The following is a 20,233-nucleotide window of genomic DNA, read 5'->3' as shown; positions in this document are numbered from 1 at the left end:
TTCATTCTATATATTATTTTGTTTATAACCTAGTGCATTACATTTTATTGGTCTTGCTAAGGACTTTGTGGCTTTCTTTCATTTGTCATTTGTGGGTCTTTAATGTGATGTTATTCAAGCCATTTCAAACATGTCCAATCACATTCATTACATGATCATTCAAATTCAAATAACATGTTCATACATTAAACCCATTCATTTTTCATTCAAATAGTCAATTTTATTCATTATCATCCATAAATGTTCATTACATACCAAAGTCAACCCAAATTCTTTTCCATCCTAAAACCACTAAATGTCCAATCCTAGTCATAACCCCATTTTCTAGTTCCATCTTGATTTTGATTTGGCCATTTACACGTGATCTTCAAGGCCATCATTCAATGAACTTAGCTTAAGCAAGTAAACCTATCAAAACAGAGCCATGTTGTAGCATGTTAAATCATGTCACGTGAGGTTATACCAAGATCAGAATTGAGGAAATGTTGGTGAACTATACCTACAGAACCAATAACAAGTTAGAATACCCCTTAAATCCATGCCAACCATAACCAAAATTCTCACTCAAGCATGACAGTTGCAGTCTTGTATCACAATACAACCTGCCATGAAATCAGGCTAACAATTCAACATTAACAACATGACCATGACCAAAGCATCAATGGTTCAACTTCAAAATTAGGATGCCATACACAATTAAATTAACACATAAGAACTACTAACTTTCTTTTCCAACAAGCATCAAAGAATAATTGTGGTTTGTACCTACCACTGGTTCTTGATATAATCAGTATGAATGCCATGCAAGCTCACACGGGTCAGATTTGCAAATTCAAAAACTTGGAACTTCATCATCATGCCAATATAATTAACAACAATATACAATAATCAAGACTGCAACGTTTATGGGCATCAATCATTAGCATCCTGCATAAAAGTTGACAGGAAGAACAAAATGAATACAAGCTTCTTACTGCTAAGCATCCTACTCAATGTGACAGGAGCAGGAATCAGCACAAACTTTGTTTCCTTCTACAGATTCCATCATCAATTCACATCCATGCATTGTGCACTATCATAACATTCAGTAAGCAACTCAGTCATGACCACTAACCTTCAATCCTTAAGCAAATCTGCAGGGCCAATACATTCATTGCTATGAAAATGCATCGGTTGCAAACCACTCGTTTTTAGTAGACCACATCCAACCACATCATCTTGCATCATCATTAACCTGCTAACATCATTGTAATACACACACAACTTGCATAATGTTCATATTCAGGAAATGGTATCATGGCAATTTCATGAGATCAAGCAAAATAATCACCTCACCACGTACTTAACCAATTAACATTATCTAACAACAATGGATTAACATCACTTAACTGAACTTAACTTAACATTCAACACTAAAATAATTTTGAATTTGGATTTCATTTCGAATTTAATTTTGACTCTAACATCTTTCTAAATTCTAACAAACTAAATGAAATTTCAGCTACATTTGCATTTCAATTTCTAACTGAGTCTGAGATCCCAATTCTATAAGTATCGATCACTCATCAATCTCAGATTTAGAAATCAATTTTCAGCACTCTCATATTTTCAAGCTTCATTCTCTCTCAAGATCCTTCATCAATCCCTCACCTAGAGCTCCTTCGACATACTCATTGAAGCTTCACCTTGAAGCTTCAAAAGAGTGGAGCTAGACCTCATCCATGGTTATCTTTCTCTCTCTCGAATCCTCAGTTGAGACGCACGAATCAGAAAGTTTGCAGAAGAATTATGAGAATAAGACGAAGAAGAATATTCAACGGTTGAAACAGAAGGATTCACAGGACCTACCTGGAATTTCGGTGACTTTCGAGTTTGCTCCACCAGTGAGTTCTCATTTTCTTTCTCCGACTTCTTTAATTCTTGTTAAGATGATGTAGAATTAGGAGAGGAGGATCAAAGCCCCAATCCTAGGGGCTTTGAATCCTCATGGTTGGGGTTTCATTTATGAATTTAATTTTAGGGTTCTTGAACGGATCTATACGGTTTTGGAGTTAGGGTTAAAATCTAGGAAAATTGGTTGTAGATTAGTGGAGAGGAGACCAAGACGGTTCTAATGGTGTATTTGATTTTGATTTCTGGTGGGCCTTATGCATGTTTACTCTTTACTTCATAGTTCATTTACCTTTATGGTTTCCCATGCTACCATTGTCTTTTGGTACAAGTTATACTTTTAATCACTTTCAATCTCTCTCTCTCTCTCTCTCTCTCTCTCTCTCTCTCTCTCTTTGTTTTCGTAGTAGGCCGGACTACGAAAGCTCTGACTTTCTCACTGCATGATGATAATACGTAGGCACGAGGATTCAGATTCTCTTCGAGCTACCTTATGTATTAATCCTACCCTATTCACTGATTCTTAATCATTCATCAATCAATACCATCCTTTTGAGATAAAATGCATTTTCCTTGGATTCCATGCGTATCCTTTTAGGACGATTTAATCGGAGTCTGCCTTGTGAACCAAGAGATCTTTGTGCTATGAAACCAAACACTTTATTCTTTATTTTTAGGCCAATACACATGTTTTCTCTTTGGTTCAGAGTTTATTCCTTAATGGATCCAATATACCATTCTTCTTTGATTTCAAATTGCTTTTTCCCTATAGTGATATATTATTTCTTGTGCCCAAATAACACTTTCTTGTGGGACCCATATATATCCTTTTAGGATGATTTAATCGGAGTCCACCTTGTGAACCAAGAGTTGTTTGGTTGTTAAACCAAACACGTTATTACTGTTTTTTGTGTGGCAAATATGCATGTTTACTCTTTGGTTCAAAGTTTATTTACCTTTATGGTTTCCCATGCTACCATTGTATTTTGGTACAAGTTATATTTTTCATCACTTTCATTCTCTTTCCTTTGTTCTCTTGGTTCCACGAACTATGAATGCTCTGACTTTCTCATTGCACGATGAGAATACGTAGGCACGAGGATGGGAATCCTTTGTGAGCACATTCCTAACTATTCCTTCTGCCTTAGGGCACCATCAATGTCTTTCATGATCCATCATTTCTCTTCAATCATTGAACCATTCACCCCAATGACATACTGTTTCTTTGAAACCAAATACATTTCCTTTGGAATTCCATACATACCCTTTTAGGACGATTTAATCAGAAGTCCATGTTGGTACTGTCGCATTACGCGAAAAACCGGCGGGAAAAAGAAACAACAGAGCCGCCACCGTGCGTTATTTATCCCAAAGGAGGGAAAGGAAACGCTCGAAGTAAACCTGGAAAGGACATGGTCTCGCGACCAGAAATCGATGGGATCGGGAGTCGGTTATGCGAAGGGAAGGTATTAGCACCCCTACGCATCCGTCGTACTCGACGGGATCCATGCTAAAAAAGAATAGAAGAAAGGTTGCTAAAGAAACTGCTCAAAACACTACACACACGCTGGAAGGAAACACAGAAAAGACGGAAGAAGGGGACTCGGTAGGATATCGCATCCTGGGCCTACGTAGTCTGTCAGACACAGACATCAGAGTCGACGTAGTTCGGGGGGGAAAGCGGAACGTGCTCGCTAGGATGTTGTCGCATCGCGCGAAAAACCGGCGGGAAAAGAAAGAACAACAGAGCCGCCACCGTGCGTTATTTATCCCAAAAGAGGGAAAGGAAACGCTCAGAGTAAACCTGGGAAAGAACATGGTCTCGCGACCAAAGAGTATGGGTTCGGGAGTCGGTTATGCGAAGGGAAGGTATTAGCACCCCTACGCATCCGTAGTACTCTACGGGATCCACGCACAATAGAAAGGAAAATGGTTGCTAAACACTGTTCAAATACTCACACATACTGGCTGAAAGAGACAAAAGAAACTGACTGAAACTGACTCGGCAGGATGTCGCATCCTGGGCCTACTTAGTCTATCAGGCATAGACATCAGAGTCGAAGTAGTTCGGACTGGGGAAACGACACATGCTCGCTAGGATATCGCATCCTATGCATACGTATCTTCTCGGACGAGAGAAGAATCAGAGCATTCGTAGCTCGGCTGACACGCACACAAACAGACAAAACACAGGCAAACGTGGAGCCCGACTGCCAATCACTGGACTTATGTCAGCATCCGAACCTAAACACACACAAAGAGGCAAACATGGAGCCCAAATGCCAATCACTGGACTTACATCAGCATCCGAACCAAACACACGCACACTGGAACCCAAATGCCACTCGATGGACTTACATCAGCTTCCAAGCACACAACAACACGACAAGTTAATAGGGAGTCGGGGACTCAGCCTATAACTGTCAAGCACACACGCAAACAAACGGACAACAAATTGCTAAGGAGTCAGGCACTCGAGCCTAGCAACTGTCAAACAACACACACAAAGGAGAGATCAGCTCAATCTCCTGCCTACATACTTCATCTGGTATGAAGATCAGGGCGATGTAGTTCCCCTACGCAGGGACAAAGGACTAGCCTAACCAGATAACAGAGGGAGACACAACTAGGGAGACTACGACTCGAGCCTAGATGTTATCATGCAAATCATCCCTAAGTTAAGGTTTCTAGCTAAATGGCACAGGGAGCCAGCCTATCCTAGTCATGACTTGCACAGGAAGCAAGCCACACACACACTTAACTTGCACAGGAAGCAAGCCAAGCAAAACCTAACTTGCACAGGAAGCAAGTCTAAACTAACCCTAGCTTGCACAGGAAGCAAGTCAAACAAACCTAACTTGCACAGGAAGCAAGTCAAACAATCCTAACTTGCACAGGAAGCAAGTCAAACAATCCTACAAGCACAGATAGCACACACTATACACAAGCAAGTGGCTCAAACAAGGGTTAGGTTTTAGTCGAGGGGTCATATCAACCTCAACAAACAAACCTCTGGAATGGGGTGAATGTGCTCTTAACCTTGCCATTGAGGGGCTAAGGCGAAGCAGATGAAAGGATGAAGTGAGGATGAGACCTCACAGCTCTTATCCCTGGCCTGGGAGAGCTCAAGACAAGAATGTGTGGGTTCAGAAAGTGGGAACCCTTCTACACATTTGAAACTGACTCAACTGTGCAATTGCACAAGATCTTGGGTTTGTATCTGCAATGCATCAACACAGTGGTGTGAGCAAAGCAGATGACACACTGAATAGTGGGGGATAGATTGCATATCCCTACCTTCCACCAATTGCCTCTTCACTTAGGAGGACTTTGACTCTAGGCAAGGACAAAAGTAAACAATCACAAACATTGCCTCTTAAGGAGGACTTCAGACAGTTGCCTGGCCAAGTAACAGGCCAGGTCTTCCAGACTACATGAAGACAAAGAGACATACCTCAATGCAAATTGCTTATACAAGCAAAGCAAAGCAAAAAGTTCACAAGGAACTAAGCAACTAAAGCACCTGAAACAGTCAAGCAGATGTTAGTATACAACTTCAAACAAAGTAAAAGGAAACAGAGGCCAACAGTCAATTAGAGGCACATGGATGTGCAAGGCACAAGGCTTAGGGCATGTGAGCCAAGCCACCTACAAAACAAAGAGGTTAGGTAATGATACTTGAGTAAGCTCAGTCAAAAGAATTGGTCTTAATGGCCATTTGATGGTCAACCTGAAAACACAAACTCAAAGGTGAGTAGCAGGACCACTAGGGCAAGCCTAGGGTCAAAAGTGAATGAGAAAGTCCAAACAGCAAGGGTCAAGTATCCAAAATCATGTTCAAAACACTAGGAAACACAACCAATTGGATTCACATCCATATCAATCACTATCATCATTTCATGAACCATTTAGGTCAAAACATGGCAAACAGAAGCTCATAGAAGTCAACAACAAGACTTGCATCAAAAGCAATCTAAACATTTTCCAAAAATCACCAAATAAATCATGATCAAACCTAACACATAGCATGGTAAGCATGTCAAATTTCATCCCATTTGGACAAGTGGAAGGCAGTCAATGAAAATCAGAAAGTCAAAGCAATTTTGAACATGCTCATAGAAGTCAACCAAACATGCATCAACTTAGAAAAATCATAAGTCAAAGATGGTGTATGATAAATGAATGGGACTAAAGCCGTGGCAAAGATGAGGATGTCTAGTCATCTCATGCAAAATTTCATGTCCATCTAGTAAAGTATGAGAATTTCACAAATGAAATGGGAACATGTGTCACACAAGGTCAACATTTGACTAGGCAGGGAAGAAAAAATCTCAAACAAATGGAAAATAGTTCAATTAAATCCAAGAAAATTCACAAGTCAACTAGACATACAAGAGTAGGTTCCTGCAAAATTTGGGGTCATTTGGATGTAAGGAAGCATGGTAATGAAAATCATGAAGTTGGACATCAATGGTGTGACACAAATTGTCACACCCTAATTCAAAAAATCATAACTCACAAACCACAAATGATAAATTCACAAACTCTACACCAAAATCACCATGAATGTGTCTAGTTTAAGCACAAAACATTTGGGAGCCATTGGATACATTCTCATCATTTCACAATTGATTTGGCAAGGTGTACAAAATTTGGTCACATGTCACAAACCCTAAGGCCATTTAAAAACCACCCATCCAAAAATTCTGGAAAAATAATGATAAAAAAGTAGAGATCATGATGAACACAACACAAAAAATCCCATTGAATTTGGATCAAAAATGAGCAAGTTATGAATTTTGGAAATTTGATGAAATAATTGAAGAAATAAGATGAAATGATGAAACAAGAATGGCATAAATGTAATTCCATGGTTCACTAACTTAAACGATGCGTTTTGGCCAGTAAAATGAAATGATTTGATTGGCTCTGGGGCGCGGGTACAGTAACACGTGAGACAAAGGAAAATCCTGGAAAATGCATTGGAAGGCTAGGGTTTCTGCTACAGGAAACAACATTCATCCCTCTCAAATTCGACCCAACCAATTTTTCTCCAAAAAAAAGCAATTGCATATACCAAAATGATCAGCAAACAACAAGCAATATGAATCCAACTATGTTTTTCACTAAAGCAAACTGGACAATAAGAAACAAACAAAATAAGTTTGAACCATCCATCTTCATTTCAACATAACTCGATCATTACTCAACCATTTTTAAAAACACAAACATTGTTAAGCTCAGCATGAGAAGACCTAACTAAAACATGTAATAGCTTAACAAAATAAGGAGGTCGAATCCTGACCAAATTTGATGAGCAGTCGCGGTACAGATGTGGTTTGTTGGTTTTGATGTGAAACAGATGCTCCCTTGTGCTCACAATGAAGAATAGTGAAGATACCTTGGCTTGGAAAGGTTTGAAATGGCTTCACACCTGGACTGTCATGGAAGATGTCCCTTGTAGCAGTCAGGCAAGGGGCTCTTACAGTTGAAGAAAGGAGTTCAAAAGAGGTTCAACATGTTGCTTGGATGTAGAAAAAATCATGGCCAGGCTCAGGTTTTGGAAGTTTGACTGATTGTTTGAAGAGGCAAGCAAAGTGAGGTTTTGAGTGAATGAGAGCCAAGGCTTTTGTTATGAGGGTTGGCTGCTGTTTGGCAATGATGAGAAATTGAGATGAACAAAATGCTATGGTTGCCAAGGCAGGATTTTAGTGCTTTTTGTTTTGGGACAGGAGAAATTGAAATGCAAGTAGCAAGGTGTGATTTTTGGAATGAGTGAATCAATGCAATTCTTGTTGATTTGATGATGCTAGTGTGTTTTTGTTATGTGTTTGATGACTATCTCAAGCCAGGCCAGGTCAGGTTCATTGTGTGTTTGGATAGCTTTTGGACAGAAAATGCAAGTGAGATTTTTGTTTGAATGTATGAGGTCTGTTGGTCTGCTATGTCATGTTGGTTGGCAAGGCAGGGTGGGTTATTGGAAGTTTTGGACAGAAGGAGTGAGATGCAAATAGCAAGGGTGAGTGCAGTCCTGTTATCAAGCAAGGCAAGGTTGGACTATTGGAAGTTTAGACAGATGAGAGAAATAGCCAAAAAGCAGCAAGATGGTTTGAGAGAGTGTATGAAGTTGGTTATGTTGGCTTGTGGCTGTTTTGTTCTCTTGTGTTTGGTTTTAGTTTGTTTGTTATGCTAGTAGCAGGATTTGAAGAAGCAAGGCAGGGTTCTCACATGACAGGAAAATGGTGAAGCAACATTGTGTTGAGCAAGGCAACTTTGTTCTTCTTGAGCTTGGACAGAAAATTTCCTGCTGTTGGAGTTGTGGCAGCTTTTTTTGATAATGCAAGGCAAATAGTCAGGTCATGTTTGAGGGAGTGAGCCATGCAGTGTGGTTTAGGGGCTGCTGCTGGTTTATGACAGGGAAAGGGTGGAAATGTTGCCAAGCCAGGCTCAGGTTACTTGTGAGCTTGGACAGAAAATCCTGTGCTGTTGGATGTTGCTTTTTGGACAGCCTTTGCAAGTGTGCCAAAAGCAAGGTCTTTAGCATGAGTCAAAAAATGGTTGGTCATGTGTTTCAAATGACAGAAAAAGGATGAAAAGTCCTACTGTTTTGGTATTGTGCAATGTTTCCTCTTTTGAGTTTTGACAGAAAATTACACATGCCCTCAAGATGCAGTTTGAGAGAATGTTTGGTTTTTGTTATGTTGGTTTATGACTGCAATCTTTGTGTTCCAAATGACAGAAAAATTCCTGAACCAGGCCCTCTTATCAGTTGCTTTGTGGTCTTTAGCTTTGACAGTTTTTTCTTCAAATCTGCCAATAGCAAGGGTGAGTTAGGATGAGTGAAAGATTGTATGCCAAAAAATGTGTTTGATTGTGTTTGCAATTAGTGTGTAGCATGACAGAAAAAGGTGAGGGAACAAGGTATCAATCAGAACAAGGTTTTTGTCCTTTGAAGTTTCCTGGACAGCATGCCAAGAAAATCAATCCTTTGCCTCAGTGAAATGGTTGGTCAGCTGTTATGTTGGTTGCTCATGACAGAACATCTAGGTTCAGAAATTTCTGTTTGTTTTGTGGTGGGGCAAGGGTTTTTGAAATGCAAAGCAAAATGGCCAGGTGAGGTTTTGGAGTGAGTGTGCATCCATGAAGTTCTACTGGTTTTTGATGTGGTGGCTGTTAATGAGATTTTTTTAATGACAGAAAATGCAGCATAGAACCTGCTGTTAGAAGTTGCTAATGTGGTTTGGAGTTTTGACAGGTTTTTAGCAATGCAAGTGGGATGATGTTAATGGATGAAGTTCCATATTTTTGCTGTCAAAACATGTGGTTTGTGTGTCTGCCCTTAAGATTGGTTTGACAGAAAAATCATGATAAAGGCCTGCTGTTGAGAAGTTGCCTATTGTTCAAGACAGAAATTGTAATTCTTCAAACGCCAAATGAGAGAATCTATACTTTTGCTGTTGGATAACTGCTAGCAGTGTTCTCCATGACAGAAAAATGTGTTTGATATCATCTACTGTTTTTTTCTCTTGTTTGCAAAATGGCCCCAAAATCGTTTTTGAGTATGAGTGAATTTGGTTTGTGTGATGGCTGCCAGTAGTGACTGCTCATGACAGAAAATGATGCCTTTATCCTGCTGTCTTGTGGTGCTGAATCAAAGCCAAGAAAATGTGGATGTAATTGGTGAAAATTGTACTTGCATTTCCACATTTCAAGCCACTAGGGCATGGCCTCTTTTCTGTTGGTTATGGCTGCAAAATGTGTTCATAGTGACAGAAAAAATGCTGCATAATTGCTGTTCTTTTGAGGTACAAGGCAAGGCATGGTGGATGGTATGGACAAGTATGGTGAGATTGTACTTTTCTTACAATTCAAGCAACCAAGCAATGGCCTCATGTACTGCATATTTTGACTTTGCAAACACATTCTAAATGATATTTTTGAGCTGTTCCAATTGGCCAAATGTTGAAAAAATGTTTATATCAAAAAGTCAACTCTTGGTCAAACTTGCATTTAAATGAGAAAAGTCAAAATATGCCATTTTGATTGGTGAAGTTTTGGCTCATGAAATTTATATTTTTGGAAAGAGGGGATCAAATGTGACTTGTAGAAAAAAACCCCACCAAAATTGGCCAAACGGTTTGGGAGATATGGCCCTTTGAAGTTCAAGATTTTCTGAAATCGATTCGATCATAACTTGCCAACCACACATGGGAATTGAGAGTTCTAGGACTTTTTGGAAATGGGAGAACAAGATCTTCAACTTTCATGTTGGGCAAAAATTCATTTGAGGCTTGTATCAAAATGTAAGTTTGAGGATCAAGACTTTCCATTTATGGCAGGTTTCAGTTACAGGCCCAGTTTCCATTTTTAGAAATTTATGATCTGGCTTCAAATTCTTCCATGATGGTGTTTGGCATGATGTATGATGACTATTTGGACATGAATGAACTCTCACAAACCAATTCCAATCATCCAATCACTGATTAAATGGACAGTTGACCAATAGTTGACTTTTAGGGTTTCTGACTGATTATGCATTGACTGATGAATTCCAAACCCTAATTCCTTGAGAACTTGACTTCAAATGGTGTCCCAAGTTGTATGAACTCTTGATTATTGATCATGGTGCCCAAATTCCACAAGAATGACCACCATCCACTGCTTTGACTGACAGTTGACTTTTTAGGGTTTTAGACTGTCTGTGCACAAACTGATGACCTCTGAGCCTTCAACCCTTGACCAAAATACTTCAAATGGACCCCCAAGTCATGTGAACTTGTTGGACCAACCCTAAGGCTTTGGCTCAATGAAAAACACACTTGCTTGCTTGACTGACTGATCTCCTGATCAGTTTGACCTAATTTCTTGATTGGCTTGCACTTGAGGCAAAAGAGGCAATGCAATGCTATGCAATGGACCATGATATGCTATGACCTAATATGAAAATGTATGTATGATGATAGGTGCAAATTTGAGGTGCTACAGATGTCGCATCCCATGCATACGTATCTTCTCTAACCAGAGGAAGAATCAGAGCACTCGTAGCTCGGCTAACGCACGCCACACAAAACACAAACAGGAAACCGACTGCCAATCGCTGGACTTACGTCAGACTCCCCATAAACAGGCAAACATGGAAACCGAATTCCAATCGTTGGACTTACATCAGACTCCGAACCAACAAACACAGGAACAGGAAACCAACTGCCAATCGCTGGACTTACGTCAGACTCCAAACACACACAAAGGGTTGAAAAAGAAAAAAGGGCGCCCGGAGAGATCAGCTCATCTCCTGCCTACGTACCTCATCTGGTATGAGGATCAGGGCGACGTAGTTCCCCTAAACAGGGAAAGAATTTCTAACCTAACTAGAGACAAGGGAGATAACAAGCTACTAGGGAGACTACGACTCGAGCCTAGAAGTTGTCATGCATACGATCCCTATGTTGAGGTCTCTATCCTAACTTGCACAAGAAGCAAGCTAGCCTAAACAACACAATATGACACACAAGCACAAGAGAGCAATCACACACACTATATGCAAACGAGTGGCTCATACAAGGCTAGGCTGTAGAAACAAGCCAACTGGAATGGGGTGTTTTTAGCTCTTAACCCTAACATTGAGAGTTAGGGTGAAGCAGATGAAATGGAGATGAGGGTTATGCCTCATAGCTCTTATCCCTGGCCTGGGAGAGCTTGAATCAAATAGAAAGTGTGGGAGTTCAGAATGAAGGAACTCTTCTCCACATGACCGACACAACAAGATCTGGGGTTTTTATTCAAGATGCATCAACACATCGTGTGAGCAAAGTGAATGACGCAACTGAATAGCAGGGGATGGATTGCACATCCCTTTTATCTGCCAATTGCCTCTTAAGAGGACTTTACCTGCTTAGCACAAAATTAAACATCCACAAACATTGCCTCTTAAGGAGGGCTTCAGACAGGTGCCTGCCAAAGTAACATGACAGGTCTTCCAGACTACATGAAGATCAAAGAATTATACCTAAGTGGTATGCTAACTACAAGCAAGCAAAGCAAAGTTCAAATGAACTTAAAGCAACTTAAGTACCTGTGGAAACAACTAAACCAATCAGTACAAAATCCAGACAACAGTCAACAATCAATATCAAACAGACAACCCAATATGCAACACATAAGCCATAAGGAAAACACAAATGAGTTATCCTCAACCTACAAAACAAACAAATGTTAGCCAACAATAACAAATGATCAAGCTCAAAGGAAGGAGCAACATCAATCATGAAGATGCATACTTGAACCTGAAATTCACAATCAAATGGTAAGTCCAAACCACTAGGTCAAAGCCTAGGGTCAAAAGTGGATCAAAAAGCCAAATAGAACTTGATATTCAACATGGATCATATTTAATCAATTAAGAACAAGTCCTAAAAAGGACCAAACCAAAATCATCATGCAAGTTCATGTAATAGGCAAGAGAAGTCAATGACCAATTCAAGGCACACATTTGAACATTAAGAATGAAAATTCCCAATCAAAACAGAAATGATTCAAATGATTCTGGAAAAATTCATGAGCATTCAACATATCCAAAACATCCATCATTCAAAAAATCAGAAGCATTAGAGGTTATTTGGCATGGAAATCAAATTGCACAAGTTGATCAACCAAATGTGTGACACAAATTGTCAAACCATGCAAACATGTCCATAAAACAGAAATGGCATATGGGAAAATGCACAATCAAGCCTAAAACATCCATTAACATGTCTAGAATCATCATGTAAAATTTCATGTCCATTGGATTAAAGACAAGCATTTCATGATAGTTTGAACAAAGCAAGGTCATACATGCACACATGATCAATCAACCTAGAGCAAACAAAATTCCAGCCATGCACAACTTCCAAATTCATCATCATTAAAAACTAGACATCTCAAGGATCAATTTGCAAAAAATTGGGAATGATTTGATGCATTTTTCAATTAATTATGATTTTTCTAAGTTGATAGAAAAAAATAAAAATCAAATGAAGCATGGCATGGCAAAGTGGAGGGAAAGGCCAAAAATATGAAGCAATTTGAAAAACTGCTCTTGCTGGGAATCGAACCAAATAGAAATTTGAAAGTGAAGCGCGCCAACGCATGAAACGCACCGTTTCATTAATGCGTTGGCTGGTCAATGCTGATGTGGACTCGGTCAGAATGAATGTGGACCTATCATTTTGCTAGTGAGGCCTGAACGTGGACCAATGGAGAAGTAGCCCTAGGCCAGCGTGGAATATCCAGAATCCGTCGCTAATCATGAAGATCCGACGCTATGCATGAAGATCTTCATCTTCTTCATGAAGATGAAGATGAAGATGATGAAGGTTCAACCACGAATTTCCAAATTTTTCCAGAAATGTCCAGAAACATGAAATGAATATACCAAACGAATCCTCATGCAATGTACACTAATAATCCATGGTCAAATCATGCTAAAACATCCTATATCATGCAAATCGATCACAAACATTTTTGACATGAAAACTTCAATCACACATAATTCACTCAATACTACATCATTTCAATTGATTTTTTGCTCAGAATCATCAGTGAAGAGAGATCTACAAGAATATACACATGAATTGGAGAATTGTGAAGGTCAAAAATCCTACCTCTTGAAGAGCAGATTCTGGTTTTGCACGATCCAAAGCTCTAAATGATCCAAAGCTGCTCTAGAATCCTTGTTATGATGATTGATGAAGAATTTGAGGCTTAGAAACGTGTAGATCTAGCTTAATTTTAAGTTGCCGTCAACACCTTCAAGCTTCAAGCATGCATGAATCTGGCACGAAATCTTCAAACTAATGATGAATTCAGACTCAATTCCACTCTCTAATCACGAATCTTCAACAAAAACAAGGTGTTATGTTGAAGAATTTTGAATTATGATTATGAGAAAAATTTGGAGGGAGAGAAGAATGTGAGATCTAGATCCAGAATTCTGTGCAAATCTGTTATGATTAGGAATATATACTCTTCACTAATCACATACTAATCAACATTAGGCATGGCTTAGTTCAAATTAAACAAGATAAGGTGTTATGACCAAAACTTGAAAATTGGAGGGTGCATGGCTATTTCCACGTGAACAGTGCCATGTAGCTCATTGTTTTCACTCAAAATCAACTTTCAAACCCAATGGCAATGGTGGAAAGCTCTCATGATGCATCCATTTTAAATTTCCAAGTTTCCCTCCAAAGTTGACTTGAATATGCAAATGATCATATGTTGGAAATTAATGCAATGTGATGATTGATTTGGAAACCTCATGACATGAGAAACATTTTGCAAAAAGAACCACCAAATTTGGAGTTTTGGTTCAAAAGATATGGCCATTTGAAGTTTCAAGCACACTTGGCAATGATTTGATCATAACTCTTTAACCATTCATCATAAATTCATGATCTTGTACGTTTTGGAAATGGGAGATAAAGATATTCAACTTTCATGTTGGACAAAAATTCATTTGAAGCTTCTTTGATGTTGGAAAGTCAAGTTGAAGTTGGTCCAAAACTTGCCATTTTTGGAAACTTTCAAATTACAGGTCACTTTCCATTTTTGGAAACTTTTGATCTGGCTTCAAAATCTTCAAGGTAGATGTTTGAAATGTTGAATAAACCTCTTTGGGACATGAATGAAGTGTCTCAAACCATTTCTCCATCTCCTAGCCCTCAATTGACTTGCAGTTGACTTTTATGGGCCTTAGATGACCTAGTCATGCACTGTGGACTTTGAGCCTCTAGTCCTTGGTCAAGTTACATCAAAATGATCCTTGTGTCATGTAAGCTCTCTAGAACAACCATAGGGCCTTTATCTCATGGAATGCCTTGCTTCTCTTGCACAGATGAATCCTCCTAACCAGCTTTGACTGATGAAATGCAATGCACTAGGCTGTGAATGCAATGTTAATGACCTAAAAATGAAATGAATGTACAAATGGGAGGTGCAAATTTGAGGTGCTACAGGTACCAAGAGTTGTTTAGCTATCAAACCAAACATTTTATTCTTTAGTTTTTGGCCAATATGAATGTTTCCCTTTATGGTACAAATTTCATTCCCTCTATGGATTCCAATACAGTATCTCTTTGAGATCCATCTTGTGTCTACTTTTGAACCAAAAGTTTTTTGTGATATAAAACCAAACACTTACTCTTTGTTTTCGGCCGTACCATATAGTGGTGAATGCTTTGACTATCCACATATTGGTTAATGTCAGTTTTACTCTTGGGTTCGGATTTCATCCCCTTTTTTGAGTCAAACGACATAATCCTTGGGTTCATACTATATTTGTTATCACACTTATTTTCACATCCCACCATTAGTTCTATGAACTACAGAGCTTTGAATTCCTTATTGCAATATAAGGATACATAGGCATGAGGGCCTTAATCCTCTCCGAGCACTTTATCTATTCTTTTCCTTTCCCTTTATTCTTTTGCGAGTAACCTTAGATATAACACCCATTCGAGCATAGAACAATCAAAATGGTTCCCATTGAGTACAACGGATGTGAGGGGTGCTAACCGACGTCCTTACCCAGTTATCTCTTTCTCCCGGGTTTTATCGATGTTTTCCCTTTCCTTCTGGAATAAATAAAGTTCGATGACGACTGTGTTGTATGTTCGAGCGTGCGATGCGTTCGGGTATATTTCTGCTAGCTTCAATTGTCATTTCAATAAAATCTCATCTTTATTCCTCATCTTTACCCTTACTCCTTCAAACTCTATTGGAAGTTGAATGCGTATGCCGAATTAACTTAACGTGGGATTGGAGATCATCAAGAAGAATGGCGGTATAAAATTAAATTTTGAGCCTTATATCTTTTTGTTTCAAAAACCGTGAACCAGGCCACATTACAACCTTCAAAATACCTAATTGAGACACAGTTTATTTTGAGAGCATACTACAACAAGATTGTGTTAACCTGAATCCAAAGATCTTTGCTAATTATTCGTATTGATTGCATCACCTTTCACACTTTGAATGTCTATATCACATTATGTTCTAATCATTGACTCGTTCACTGTGTTTTAACAAAATGATATCAATAAAATTTTATTTCAAAATTTGCATGAGCATTGCATTAAAATTACCATTTTGAAAGAAAAAATTTATCTGTAAGCCGACACTTAGAATCAAGAGAATCCCAACAATATGTAGTAAGTTGAGGAACTTGATCATGTGAAAGAAGTCCAGATTAGGGAAAATGAGCTATAGAGGGGGAAATCCTCTCCAGACTTTCAAGATGCTCAAGCAAAACTCCTACAATACATCAGTAAGCATTGAGTTCAAAATGAGTGTTGGGAAATCATGTTGGAACCATTTACAATCAAATAATCGTTTCCCTCGACAAGGAACCTTGCTGCAAAATAATCCATCCATTACCCCCAACAGGGACATCACTCAGAAACCCTCAAGTAATTGCATAAATCATTGTCATGTATTAATCATGTCGCTTCACTCTAGCATCATGCCATGCATAACATCACGTTCAACTGGCATATTCCCCTAACATGAAGCCTTGAAAAACGAGCATGAAAAATGAAAGTCCAATTGTTATTGGCACCCCTCAAAGTTCAATTGTTATCGTCACCTCTCTGAAGTCCAACACCAATTGGCACACATACATGCATTGATCAATAATTATATTTCATGCATCATTATATGTGTAGTATACCCACAGGTTTAAAGCACCACACCAAGTAACCATAAAATTTCATGCAACATTCAAAATGCATAGCAAAACATATTAAATCATAAACATATCATGAACCATGTTTGATGTGCATCTGAAGACAATCATTATTTCCTTCAGTCAACTACTTTACGCTCTCTCCAAGTGAATCTCGACAATATATTCCATGGTTAATATCGGCAAAAGATTTCCTAATTAAACCTCGGCGTAAGGCATATTCATCATAGAATATCGATAGTAGATTCCCTAGTTAATCTCGAAAGAAGATTTTCTAGTTAAAACTCGGAAAAAAGTTTTTTTTCTCAATGAACATAGGCAGTAGATTCCCTAGTTAATCTAGGCGGAAGATTTCCCAAGAAACCTTAGCAGAAGGTATATTTCCACAACAAGAATCTCGATAGCAGATTCCTGAATAATCTCGACAAAAGATTTCCTAGTTAACCTCGGTAGAAGGTCTTTTTCAACAAAGAATCTCTGCAGCAAATTCCCTAGTTAATTTCAGTAAAAGATCTCCCAGCAAACCTCGGCATAAGGTATATTTCTCCAACAGAATTTTGGCAGTAGATTCCCTTGTTAACCTTGGCAGAAGATTTCACAGTAAACCTCGACAGAAGGTATTTCCCCATAGAATCTCGGCAGTAGAAACTCTGGTAAATCTCGGCAATAGATTTCCCAATAAACCCAGGTATAATTTATTTTCCATGTGAACCTCTACATTAGGTATCTCCTAGCGAGTCTCAACAGTAGACTCCCTAGTAAGTTTATTTTGAATCTTCCATAAGAAACCTCGGCAGTAGTTTTCCCCAACAGAACTTCTTTAGACGATTTTTCTCAATGAACGTACAACATTGGTCGATCACCCCACCAGCATAAATAGTTGGATTAGTTTATCATTTCGATCCCCAGTGAGCCCACCTTGCATTTCTATTCACCAATAAAATAATTCCACCAATCCTCACAACATTTTATCTCATATCACATCATATTTCCAACAAAGAAAAAAGAGTCCTTCATTAACTCATAGTATCTCATGTCGTTTTATTTCATTTTATCAAGGGACAAAATTTGGATCCTTTAGTATTTAGCTATCTCCCACCACAATCATATGAAGAATGACCTTCTTCATATTCTCTGGTCAGAGATATTTAAATAGGGGCAGCTGTCGTACTCTAATTTTTCCCCTAAATTAATAAATTCATTCATTCATCATGACATTTGCATCATCTACATATCATGGCATGCATTTCTTTCAGCATAATGCCTAAAAACAACCAGAATGAAATTTCGGTTTTATAGACATACTGGTTGAATCGATTTTCGATTGCACGTAAAATTATCAGGCCGAAAATTTAAACGTTTGGCCTGCAACTGTCAATTTTTTTTATCTGCGGTTCGTGTAGTTCAACCTGTTGTCCTCGTTTTATTTTTTAGACCCGTTTATGGTTGCATTTTGATCAGCGTGAGCCTTTTCAGCCAGGTACTTTTTACTGCGAGAGTTTATCTGCATCTGTCTATTTTCTGGAACTTTATTTCACGTAGATTATTTTAATACGTTCATTATATTTCTTCACGCATTTTCGCCCCGATTTTTATTCATTTTTTTCTTTTAATTTTTATTTTTTATCAAAATGTTGAGAAAAATAAATAGAGACAAATACGTAGTCATTTTATTTTTATTAAAAAAGATTAAATTTATTTTCATTCATTTTGAACTTATCTTAATCACTCTCCAAAATATCTAAGGGCACTTTTGAAACAAAAAAAATTGTAACCCTAAGATGACTCTATAAATAACTAGCATTGGTCAATGCATGAAAATCATAAACGAACCAATACACAACCAACATAATGGCACATCACATTGAGCTCTCTCTCTCTCTCTCTCTCTCTCTCTCTCTCTCTCTCTCTCCCTCTCCAATTTAATTCAAATATTAAAAAAATATCAAAGCATGGAGAAGAATTGAAAATCTGAACGTTGAGGTCCCTTGTTTCCCTTAACACAAAAATGCTAATGTTCATCATTTTCATTTACCTCACATATACAACACTACATATTTGATGTAACTCATACATACCCCCTCCATATTGATGTCACATATACAAAACCATTTCCTCTTTTCCAAATTGCAGCCAAACAACACCTTCCACACTTTTCCCTCTCATTCAACACATTCCATAATACTCATAAACCACATAAATCTCATGTAAACACCATCTTCCTCACATGTTCATGCAACTCACCACCACATAGCTAAGCCTCATATATTCACCCACACTACCACACCTTCAAAATGTTAACATCACCAATCACACAGAAGTTGTGCTACCTACCCAACCTCCCATCTCTCAAAATTTGAACATTGAAAAAAAAGAAAAAGAAACAAGGCAGCAGCAGCCAGCTCACAAATCTCTCTTGTACACTTTTCCAAAATCAAAAGAAAAAGGAATAAAATTGAAGAAGAGGAAAGGGATAAAAATTTCAAAAATGTGAAAAGTGGATTCCTTAGTAGAATAACTTCTTTCGCGACGCAAATCCGAAGAGGACCCTTATTTTTTTCCACAGTAACCATTCACTCCAAAACCATGTAAGCTTCTTCCATTTCAAACCAAACCCTCATCTTCTTATTCCATCAAACACAAACAGCACACTCATATGAGCCAAGCAAAGAGATATTGGGGACTTGGAAACAATATGAAGAAAAATCAAGGAAAAAAGCATAAAAGGCCCCTGGATTTCTTGCAATCGTGAGGGCCTCATCGTGGACGTGATGGAAAAGTATCACGGTTGCAATATGCTTATCGTGGTCACGATGGAGCAGAATTTTAACGCATTTTGTCAACTTTAAATAGAAAAATATGTTGCTTTTTTAGGGGTTCCAAATTTGGATGATAGAAAGTGATGGCCAAGAGTTCTCAAGCAAGGATTTAAAGAGTTTTGGAGCCATTGAAGACATTATTCTTCCTTGATTTTCATGTACTCTGTATCTAAACTCATGGTATTTCATTGTTTAACTATGAGTATTTATATTTATCTTGATTAGGTCTTAGAATATGAACTTTATTTTACTCTGTTGGATCTTATAATTGTTTAATGTTATTTGAATATTTTGATTATATAACTTCTTATATTCTTAATGATGTTTGGGTGTTGATGTACATGGAAAGTGAAATTAGATGAGTAGGGATTATTGACTGTAAGTCTACCGATCGAACATAGAGCAATTATTCAACTTAGTAATTAACTGAGAATAGGTAATTATAATTTGTGACTATAGAATTAACGCGCATAGATCGCCTAGTTTTACTTTGAAATTGCCTAAGGAATTAGGGAGTTGTTGTTTAAATGTGTGAATTGTACACCAAAGAATTGGGTATAGTAATGTTAATTCGTTGTAAAATTATAAAGTTATTTTGATTCAAATAATGCTCAATCATCAACAGAGGAAAATTAAGAGATTCCATTACGATTTAACCCTTTCTCAATATCTTAACTTTAATAAAATTTAATTCCCGTAATTATTTTCCGTAAAATCAATCTAAACCCCCTTGTAGTTACTTTAAATTTCACAATTACAACATTGTTAAATTTACGATCCTTGTGGAGACGATCTATATTTT

General features: G+C 38.1%; 1 long non-coding RNA gene across 4 annotated transcripts; it reads right to left on the bottom strand.

Annotated features, from left to right (window-relative positions):
- Positions 1-238: 238 nt before the first annotated feature.
- Positions 239-2,183, bottom strand: LOC127121247 (uncharacterized). 4 transcript variants are annotated; one of them, XR_007803364.1, is made up of 4 exons: positions 1,849-2,183; positions 766-1,234; positions 500-602; positions 239-408 (listed from the first exon to the last, which is right to left on the bottom strand). It is a non-coding gene; the product is annotated as an uncharacterized LOC127121247 (long non-coding RNA). The 4 variants fall into 4 exon arrangements; XR_007803363.1 differs by having other exon boundaries at positions 770-1,234; XR_007803362.1 differs by having other exon boundaries at positions 500-927; positions 1,115-1,234.
- Between the last annotated feature and the right edge of the window lie 18,050 nt (positions 2,184-20,233).

This window comes from Lathyrus oleraceus, chromosome 2, assembly GCF_024323335.1.
Source record: "Lathyrus oleraceus cultivar Zhongwan6 chromosome 2, CAAS_Psat_ZW6_1.0, whole genome shotgun sequence".
NCBI classification, from domain to species: domain Eukaryota; kingdom Viridiplantae; phylum Streptophyta; class Magnoliopsida; order Fabales; family Fabaceae; genus Lathyrus; species Lathyrus oleraceus.
The sequence above is the reverse complement of the archived record's forward strand: the minus strand, read 5'-3'. Positions and strand labels throughout refer to the sequence as shown.